Source organism: Antechinus flavipes, chromosome 2 (genome assembly GCF_016432865.1).
Source record: "Antechinus flavipes isolate AdamAnt ecotype Samford, QLD, Australia chromosome 2, AdamAnt_v2, whole genome shotgun sequence".
In the NCBI taxonomy this organism is placed as follows: domain Eukaryota; kingdom Metazoa; phylum Chordata; class Mammalia; order Dasyuromorphia; family Dasyuridae; genus Antechinus; species Antechinus flavipes.
In genome coordinates, this window is record NC_067399.1 from 330,833,567 (window position 1) to 330,844,802 (window position 11,236).

Genomic DNA, 11,236 nt, shown 5'->3' on the forward strand with positions numbered 1-11,236 from the left:
GTTATATAGCATAAATTGTGGTCAACTTTAGTTAATATAGTGGTTTTCTTCAGTTCATTCAGCAGCATGTTAATAGGAGTAAAGACGAAAAAATGATGATCCAAGCAAAGACTTGATTCACCAAGGAATCATGATGAGGTATAGCCAGGAAACTTACCTGTAACTTGGAACATTTCAAAGTTGACTGGCAAAAAATAATTAAAAATTTAAAAAAAGTCAAGTGACACAGTACCAAGTTAGATTACCCAAGATTATGCAGTCAATTTACATCAGAAGTTTAAGTCAGGATACTATAAACAAATTAGGACAAGAGATAGTTTAAGTATCAGATCTTTGGAAAAGGAAGGAATTTATGGACAAAAAAGAACTAGAGAACTTTATGAAATACAAAATGGACAATTTTGATTACAGTAAATTAAAAAGGTTTTGCTCAAACAAAATCATGTAGCCAAGATTAGAAGGGAAGCAGTAAGCTAGGAAAAAAATTTACAGCTAGCATTTCTGATAAAGGCTTCATTTCTCAAATATATAGAGAATTGAGTCAAATTTATAAGAATACAAATCATTCCACAATTGATAAATGGTCAAAGAATATTGTTAAAGAATAGGTAAATTCTCCAAGAGCCTCCATAGCTGTGGATCATAACATTTGAAAGAGTTACAAGGCAGTCTTTACTGACATAAGTGTTGTGGACTAGGAATGAGATAAATTGGAGGCAGAAGGAAGAGGAGAGAGGTCAGACAATGTAACGGCCTCTCAGTGAGAGAGGTCAGAGAACAGCAACTGCCTCTCAGCCTCTCACAACAGGAGATCCATTCTGGGTTGGATCATTATTATATTCACTCAACTTATCCAAAAGCACTTGATATTTTTCCAGTAGTTTAGATTCTGATTTTATTTGTGTGGAAAGCATTCTATAGTTTTGTTCATATAGTTTCTGATTTTCCCTTGGCAGATAGATTCCCAAATATTTTATACTATTAACAGTTATTTTAAATGGAATTTCTCTTTGAATCTCTGTTGGATTTTGTTAGTGATGTATAAAATGCTGATGATTTTTATGGATTTATTTTGTATCTTGCAACTTTGCTCAAGTTGTGAATTATTTCTAGTTGTCGTTTAGTTGATTCTCTAGGATTCTCTAAGTATAGCATCATATTATCTGCAAAGAGTGATAATTTGGTTTCCTCATTACCTACTCTAATTCCTTTAATCTCTTTCTCAATTCTTATTGCCAAAGGTAGCATTTCTGATACAATATTGAATAATAATGGTAATAGTGGGCAACCTTGTTTCACTCCTGATCTTATTGGGAATGGTTTCAGTTTATCCCCATTACATATGATGCTTACTGACAGTGTTAAATAGATGCTGCTGACTATTTTAAGGAAAAGTCCATTTATTCCTATACTCTCAAATGTTTTTAATAGGAATGGATGTTGGATTTTATCAAATGCTTTTTCTGCATCTATTGAGATGATTATATGGTTTTTGTTAATTTGATTATTGATATAGCCAGTTATGCTAATAGTTTTCCTAATATTGAACCAGCCCTGCATTCCTGGTATAAATCCTACTTAGTCGTGATGTATTATCCTGGGGACAACTTTCTGTAATCTCTTTGCTATTATTTTATTTAAGATTTTAGCATCAATATTCATTAGGGAAATTGGTCTATAATTTTCTTTCTCTGTTTTCATCCTACCTGGCTTAGGTATCGGTACCATGTCTGTGTCATAAAAGGAATTTGATTGGAGTCCTTCTTTCCCAATTTTTAAAAAATAGTTTATATATTATTGGAGTTAATTGTTCTTCAAATGTTTGGTAGAATTCACAGATAAATCCATCTGGCTCTGGGGATTTTTTCTTAGGGAGTTGGTTAATAGATTGTTCTATTTATTTTTCTAAATTGGGACTATTTAAATGATTTATTTCCTCTTCTGTTAATCTGGGCAACCTATATTTTTGTAGATATTCCTTTATTTCCCTTAGATTATCAAATTTATTGACATATAGTTGGGCAAAATAACTCCTAATTATTGCTCTAATTTCCTCTTCATTGGTGGAAAATTCTCTGTTTTCATTTTTAAGAGTAACAATTTGATTTTCTTCTTTCCTTTTTCTGATCAAATAACCAAAGGTTTATCTATTTTGTTGTTTTTTTTTCATAAAATCAACTCTTAGTTTTATTTATTAATTCAATAGTTTTTTATTTTCAATTTTATTAATATTCCCTTTTATTTTCAGAATTTCAAATTTGGTATTTAATTGAGGGTTTTTAATTTGTAAGGAGTTTATATTCTAATAGAGAAAAATATATAGAAAACCATAAAGGACAGCTGGAAAAGAGAAGAGAGAAAGAGAATATCCATCCAGGAACAGATTTATTGATTAGCAAGTAGATTCAGAGAACTGGGCTAGAAATGCAGTAAACATATATAGGAGTTCTCATGAAATGGGAATTTGTCCAAGGACTTGCTTGTTAGGAGAGCAAACTATAGGGCATGGTAGTATGGTCAGAGAGATTTCATGTTCATTACCTGAGTTTCATTCTCCCTTAGGATTTTTCTTTTCTGTTTTCTAGTTATGCTTGAAAGAAGTTTCTTTTGAGACTTGTATTTGCTTGAGAAAAGCAATAGAGAATAGAGCAAAGTTCTCTATTCCATTAAATATCTATTTTTTCCTTAGAGGAGTATACTCAGTTTTGTTGAGTAGATTATTCTTGGTTGTAATCCTGGCTCCTTTGCTTGGATTATAATATTCCAAACACTTTGATTCTACCTTCCATCTAAGGGAGGGGATCAGGGGAAAGAGGGAATAATTTAGAATAGAAGGCTTTTCAAGATCAATGTTAAAAAATTACCCATGCACATGTTTTATAAATAAAAAGCTTTAATTAAAAAAATAAATCTTGTGTTATTTTGACTATGGATTTATGAAATTTATTTTTTTGGGGGGAGGTTGCTTGTAATATTTTCTCCTTGATCATGGCTTTCATGTAGTTTAATAATTTTTAGATCATTTTTTCTGGGATCTATTTTCCAGATCAGTTTTTTTTTACAATGAAGTATTGTACATACTATACCATTGTCAGCAATACAATGATCCAAGACAATTCTGCAGAACTTGTGATAAAAAATGCTATCCACCTCCAGAGAAAAAATTGATGGAGTTTGAATGCAAATTAAAGTATGCTATTTTTCCCACAAATTTGTGTGTCATCCTTATACAGAGATCATGCTAATCTTCTCTTCATCATTCCAATTTTAGGAGATGTGCTGCTGAAATAGGGATGAAGTATACTATTTTTTACCTTATTTCTTTCATGTTTGGCTTTTGGGAGGGGATGTCTGTATTTTTTTTACTTAATGACTTAATATGGAAATATATTTTACATGATTGTATATGTATAATTTCTATCAAATTGCTTGTTGTTTCATTGAAGAGATTGGAAGGGAGGGCAGGGGGAAAGGGTGAGAAGAGGATTAGAAACTCAGAATTTTTAAAAATTAGTATTAAATTTTTTACACGTCATTGCCAAAAATAAAATATTTAAAATATAGATTCAAAGGAGAATAGCTAGCTCTTCTATAAGGTCAGAGCAAGTGGGGTTTATGCCAGGAATGAAGGTCGTGTTTAATATCAAAAAAACTATCAGCATAACTGACCATTTCAATGACAAAACTAGCAGAAATCATTTGATTATCTCAATAGATGCAGAAAAAGCATTTGACAAAAATGCAGCACCCATTCCTGAAAAAACTATTAGAGAGCACAGGAATAAATGGAGCTTTCCTTAAAATGATAAATATCATCTATCTAAAACCATCAGCAAGAATTATATGAAATGGGGAGAAGCTAGGAGCATTCCCAGTAAGATCAGAGGTGAAATAAGGATGCCTGTTATCCCCACTATTATTCAATATTGTGCGAGAAATGTTAGCTTTAGCAATAAGAGAAGAAAAAGAAATTAAAGGAAACAGAGTAGGCAAAGAGAAAACAAAACTATTACTTTGGGCAAATAGTATAGTGGTATATTTAGAGAGTCTCAGAGAATCAGCTAAAAATACTTGATACAATTAACAACTTTAGTAAAGTTGCAGGACATAAAACAAACCTACACAAATCAACAGTATTTCTATATATTATCAACAAAACCTAGCAACAAGAAATAGAAAGATAAATCCCAATTAAAATTACTGTAGGCAGTACAAAATATTTGGGAGTTCTACCTGTTGTGTTTCTTTTTCTTCTTTTAAAATAAGTAGAATAGTTCTCTCTGGGGGAGGTTTTCTTGGAGGCAGCTTTAGTATCAGTTTGGATCAATAATTACCCCAAATGCAGCCAAGTGATAAAAGTTCAGATCTTTTATTGTCTCTAATATAACCCGGTTAGCTTAGAGCCCTCCGAATATCTCCAAATCCAAGGGTTTTGTCCTTCAGCCTCTGCCTCTGCTTTCTTCTGCCTCCAGCCAGCTCTACTCTTCATGTCATTCCGGTGAAATCTGTCCAAGAGCCTCTGTCTGTTTCTTTTATATGAGAGAGAGGAATTGTGGGACACGAGAGAGAGGGATTATGGGCTTTCTCCCATAGTGCTCTCTGGCCCTAAGAGCTTCAAGGGAGGTGTGAATTCACAAAGTTACACAGTTAACTTTGTGAATCTCTCATACTTGTGAACTCCAATGAGTAAAGGTGTGAACACAAGCATTGTATCAATTAGTTCTACTTAGTACCTTGTTTCAAGTTCTGGCCCAAAACATCTTCTTGTAAGATCAGATCAATAATCTATCAACTCTAATGAGTTAGCAGTTTGTAAAGATTCCAACATCTACCTGCCAAGATAAACTAAGAAACTTTATGGACATAATTACAAAACACTTTTCATACAAATAAAGTCAAATCTAAATAAATGGAAAAATATCAACTGCTCATGAGAAGTCTGAGCTAATATAATAAAAATGACAATTCAACCTAAACAATATACTTATTCAGTGCAATCAAACTGCCAAATAATTACTTTGTTAAGCTAGAAAAATAAATATTTTTTTTTCTTTTCTGAGGCAATTGGGGTTAAGTGACTTGCTAGGGTCACACAGCTAGGAAGTGTTGTGTCACCTAGCTGCTCTTAGAAAAATAGAATTTAAAAATTCATCTGGAAGAACATCAAGAATATCAAAGAAATTAATGAAAAAAAGTAAAAAAAAAAGTTGGTTTAGTTCTCCCAGATCTAAAACTATATTATAAAGCAGCAGTCATCAAAACTATTTGGTACTGGCTAAGAAATAGTGCAGTAAATCAAGTACTCAACACACAATAGTCAATGCCTATAGTAAGGTACTGTTTGATAAATCCCAGCTTTTGGTATAAGAATTAATTATTTGACAAAAATTGCAGGAAGAATTGGAAAATAATATGGCAGAAACTAGAAATAGACTAACATCTAATATTCTATATCAAGATAAGGTCAAACTCAGTTCATTATTTAGACATAATGGGTGATATTAAAAAAAATTAGGGGAACTAGGAATAGTTTCTTTCAGACCTTTGGAGAAGGAAAAAAATGTATGACTAAATAAGAGATAGAGAACCTTATGAAATTCAAAATAGATACTTTTGATTACAGTAAATTAAAAAAAGTTTTATATAAACAAAACCAATGCAGCCAAGATTAAGAGGGAAGAAGAAAAATGAGAAACAAATTTTACAATCATTGTTTCTGATAAAGGTCTCATTTCTCAAATACATAGAGAATTGAGTCAAATATTTAAGAATACAAATCTTTTTTCAAATGATAAATGGTCAGAGAATATGAACAATTTCTAGGTGAAGAAATTAAGGCTATGTATGTATATGAAGAATGTTCTAAATCACTATTGATTAGAGAAATGCAAATTAAAAGAACTCTGTGATGTCACCTCACACCTCAGATTGGCTAAGATGACAAGAAAAGATAATAATAAATGTTGGAAGGGATGTAGGAAAACTGGGATACTAATACATTGTTGATGAAGTTGTGAAATGATCTAACCATTCTGGAGAGCAATTTGGAACTATGCCCAAAAGGCTATCAAACTGTGCATACCTTTTGATCCAGAAGTTGCTTTATTGGGTCTGTATCCCAAAGAGATCATAAAAGAGGGGAAAGAACCCATATGTGCAAAAAAGTTTGTAGCAGCTCTTTTTGTGGCAGCAAGGAATTGGAAACTGGGTGTCCATCAATTGGGGAATGGCTGAATAATTTATGTTATATGGATATAATGAAGTATCATTGTTCTATTAAAAAATGATGAACCGACTGATTTTAGAAAAGCCTGGAAAAATTTACATGCATTGATGTTGAGTGAAGCAAGTAGAACCAAGAAAAAATTATGCACAGCAACTACAAGATTGTATGATGATCAATTATGATAGAGTTGGCGCTTTTTAGTAATTCAGTGATCCAATGAAATCCCAATAAACTTTGGATCGAAAACACCATCTGCATCCAGGTAGAGACCTATGGAGACTGAATATAGATCAATGTACTTATTTTCATTTTTTTTCTTCTTTTTTTTTCTTTCTCTTTTCTTCTGATTTTTCTTTCACAACATGACTAATAATGGAGATATATTTAAAATGATTGGACATGTATGATCTATATGATTGCTTGTTGTCTTGGGAAGGGAGGAGGTAAGGGGAGAAAGGGAAAAAAATTCAGAACTACCTTTATATGTGATTGGAAAAATAAAATGCTATTAAGTAAAAAAGAGAGAGAGACTGAGGAGAGAATGAGAAGATTGGTAATTATGTGGAAGAGTTTTAAGGTGTGAAGTAGGTGAGAAGAGGGTTGCCTCAATATTCCCCAATTGAGGTTGAAGGAAGTGGTAGTTGTAGTCAACTAGTCAAAGATAGTGGCTTTGTTCTAGTCAAACTATTTCTGAAATATTGCATTCACAATTTTGTAATGATATTGATAAGCTAGAGAATGTTCAGGGGAAGATAGCAAGCTGAGAACAATGATAGTGGAGTGGCAAAAGCCCATACAGAGAACAAAGAAAGGAGATCTACCAGGAAAAAAACATATAGCAGGGAGTGAACTCTTCCCTTGCTTATGAATCATCCAGGGCACTACTCTAAGTCTGGGTACTATACAGATCTCTTGGGGAGAATGAACTGGTTAAAGAAGGGGAGTCTATTGATTCCATATGGACTAAGCACATAACCTTTTCATATCTTTTACTAAAATACAACTTGTAAGTTTTGAATTCTTGTAAGCCTAAGTATTTGTTTAAAAAAATCATATAATTTTAAAGTTGCAGTAGATTTTAGAGGACATCTTATTCAACTCATACATGAATACAACTTCATGTCAAAACACCATCAGTAGCAAGAGCACTGAATTTCAAGTCAAAGAACTTAGCTTCAAGTCACTTGTAAGATCTTGGTTAATCATATAATTTCCCTGGACTACATACACTATTGAAGCACGTTTGAAAACGTATAACAAAAGGATATCTCCAAACTGATAATTCGAAAGTTCTTCTGTCTCTATAGAATCTTCACTAAGTTCTTTTTGGAATAATTCTTATGGGCTCTGAAGGTCACTCAATGTCTTTTTAGAGTTTATAGTCTGTAATCTCTCTTCAATATCTTTGGAATGCTTCATCCCTACTTGCCAGCTTAAAGTAGCCTTCCTTAGTTGAAGCCATCAAGGAAAAGAGAGTAAAAAAATAGATGTCTCCCCTTTTCAATGCATATTCAGTTCTAGTTTAACATTTGAAAAAATTAAGATTAAATCTCAAGTTAATCAAGGTAAAAACAACCTCACATAACAATCTCTGAAAGTCCAGGAGCTGGTTGTTAGTGAACACATTGCTTCCTAATGTGTTCACAGATTTGGAAGCTCCAGTCAGCCATTGAAGTTTTTGACTTTTTTCCATCACTTGATCACTGTTATTCTCTCTCGAACTTTACTTCAAACTCTCACCTTTCAGTTCTCTAAAACCTCTCCCTTTTAATTGGTGTTATAGGTTCTGAGATCTACTATTTGGTTCATTTTCATGACTTCTTCCAGCATTGTCAGAACTTGAGAATAGGAGCAGTTAAGGTACTCAGTACAGGTAATCCAAGCTGATTGTTAGCAGAGCCATGAATCATGATTATCCTAATTATAGCTGTGTAATGTTTGGGCTAGCTTTTTGGAGGATCTCAGGATCAGCCCGAGTTCTTGGTCTTAGTGGAGAAGTGATGAAGGCAGGACAGCCACCATGAGGCTGGTCAAAGATGGAATGTCCCATTTCCAGTCCTTCTCAGCCCTTATATACCTTAGTACAATTACATCGTTATAGCAGACTGAATATGTGTGAACTAGAGAACCATTACATCACCATACTAATTATTAAGTATATATGTGAACTAGAGAACCATCATTTATCTCATCAATTCCAGTGAGTTAACACTTTGTTTCAAGTATACTTCTCCAGAGTTCCTGACTGTATGATCAAAGCTATAAATGGAAGAAAGTGAGAATAAAACATAGATGACAATAAAGAAGAATGGAAGGATGAAGACTATGTTTAGGAATGCAATTTAACCAAGACTTATCAAGCATCTACTATGTATATTTGAAAAAGAAGCTTATACTCAAAGCCAGTTATTGCCCTTGGATACCGTGCCTCTTTGTCTAAGAGAGCAATTGAATTTGTTTATTGAGGCAATTTATGGCCACTCCCTCTTTCTCATTGAGGAAAATGTTAGTTAAATTTTTCTAAGAATAGTGGTCTAAGCAATGATTTTACTCTTTTTCTAATTTTTTAAAGTTTCTTAAATAGGTCAGTTTGAAGACTATAATCATACACTGTATTTTCTTTTCATCTTTCTTTTAATTCAATATTTATTCTTCTAACCAGTAGATGATTTGACTGCACCCAGAGAATGGACTGTGAAATAATTACTCTATCTATAACCTTTTTCTTCCTGTCCATTAATGTAAAATCAATTTCATTTTTATGATATCCTCCATTGCTCATTATATCTAGCACCACCAATCTCTCTTCACAAACTATTCATAATGGATGGGCACAAAGCAATGCAGTCATAAGCTTTTGGCCTCTCTCATTTCTTATGATTCATAATGATATATACATTTCTTATGATACATATTTTCCACCATATTTTTCCAGTCCTCTGTACTTTTGTGGGTAATGGGTACATTTGACAGTCTGGGAAATCTTTCCTTCTCAAAATCAAGTATTTAAATGCATAAAATACAATACATAGGATTATAAGGAAAACCAATTATATTGAAATGCAGTTTCCAAAATATTTTGTTTGAGAGCCTCTGATCAAAGTTTCTGACTTCTCATTTATTGTGAAAATGTCTGTGTGATTTGAGTTCAACTTCTCCTGTAGTAGGTAAATTCATTATTCTTTAGAAAGGACTGAACATTGTAAGTACCATATTAATGTTTGCAAATAGTCTAAGAACTGTGGTTCTTTATACCCCATTGCTCCCTTTCCTATCACTATGGTCTCCGTGGAAAGATTAAAGTGCCAAAGAGGACTTTGAGTCATTTTGCTATGGACAAAATATAGCCTATCACAAATGGTCATCTTTTGGGAGATAAGCCTCTACTTTCTTATCTAGGATAATTCTTGAACAGCAAACAGAGTCTGCCATCAGGTTTATACCTGAATATTAATAGAGCTTGAATTCTACTGGCCCAACTTTTCAATCCCTAGCTACTCATGATAAGGAAGTAGAATAGGACTTTAAGGACAGAAAATACCACATATAAACCTTAAACATCACTAAACTGAATTTTGTAAAGAGAGTGCTATAACCTAAATCTCAGTACACATAAATTCTTATTAGTCTCTCTGTTCCTAGAGAATGGATTTGTATATACTGTCATCACACGTGGCAAAGAAGGAAGGGATCATATGATAAATGCACAATTCTATCTGCTTATTCTCCAAAACAACTGTATTGAAGATTAACAATTTACATGCTTTAGATAATACCTTTGCTAGTAAAATATATATATATATATATATATGAAATATGACCTTATGGTTCAGTTCTTGTAACTATTTATTTAGACAAAATTCTTGATCATCTCAACAAGTATATTGTTAAATCAATTTGAAAATTACTAAATTGAATGGCAAGGTATAAAAGTCTTAAAAATGTTATTATTAAGAGCTAACTTTCTAGCTCTAATTAGAGTTTTGTCATGAAATTTTCTGGTAGACTTATCCAGAGTTAATCTTAAATAATTTGATTCTCTCCTTGTATCTCTGGGTCTTTTTTTTTTTTTTAAACAAGACAAGACAAAAGACAAGAGGCACGTAAGAAAAGAATCTCCAATCTTTCTCGCTATTAGCCCAGAGTTATAAGAACAAACTAAGGAACAAGCTAGATATTATAGAGAGTTTCTCTCTTTGAGTTTGCTTAACAGCCCAAAACAGGGTCAGATATAATCTTACCATATAAGTTGTGATAATAACTTTATATTTGAATTTCAAAATTAAAATCATTCAGTTAAGGTTGAGCCTATATCTTTAATAAAGCAACATTTCTAATCATAGTTTCTAGTTAAACCTACTGTAAAGGAAGTTCATTTTCATAGTGTTCCACCTTCATAGAATTTTGCATATGAAACTATGGTGCAGATTGGTTGTTCAGGTTGTTTTTACTAAAAGTTATAGTATAAAATATCATCAGAACTATTTTGCTTGATGTACATGCAGATACAGCCAAGGACTAGTCAAACTGAGTGTAATATTTTTCAAAGATTAATAATTAATTTCCACTCATTATCAAGTTTAATGAAGTACCTTTATAATGAGGGAAAGAGACTTAAAATCCCTTTTTTAGGCTAAATTATATCAATTAGCCTTTTTTTGTGTATATTTGTTGTGAATGAGGGGAAAGGAGGTACTATATTTAATTGGTCAAAATATAGTACCAATTCCTTAAGGCTTTTTTGCTGATGTATGTATGCATAACAGTAACAATCTAGAAAGATGAACAACAATGACCATGCCGCTTTAATTTATCTTTTCTTCTGTCTCAAATTTATTTTCATGTTAAGCCTGAAAGGATCATGGTAGGAGCTAAGAAGTATTTAACTCCAAGTTAGATAAGAATCTTTAACAGAAGATTTTAAGTCTCTCCCTCAAAAAAGGGGATAGAAAAGATCTAATCTTGGGTGAGGTCACTCTTCCTGGCTTTGGTTTGTTTGCTATGGTAGTT

The 11,236-nt window shown here is 32.5% G+C and overlaps 1 long non-coding RNA gene and 1 other non-coding gene across 2 annotated transcripts in view; both read right to left on the reverse strand.

Annotated features, from left to right (window-relative positions):
• The window catches only part of LOC127549600 (uncharacterized), a 1,392,683-nt gene that overhangs the window by 237,993 nt on the left and 1,143,454 nt on the right, over nt 1–11,236 (reverse strand). The window lies entirely within an intron of this gene.
• Nucleotides 3,187–3,291, reverse strand: LOC127552572 (U6 spliceosomal RNA). Its single transcript, XR_007951444.1, has one exon. It is a non-coding gene; the product is annotated as a U6 spliceosomal RNA (small nuclear RNA).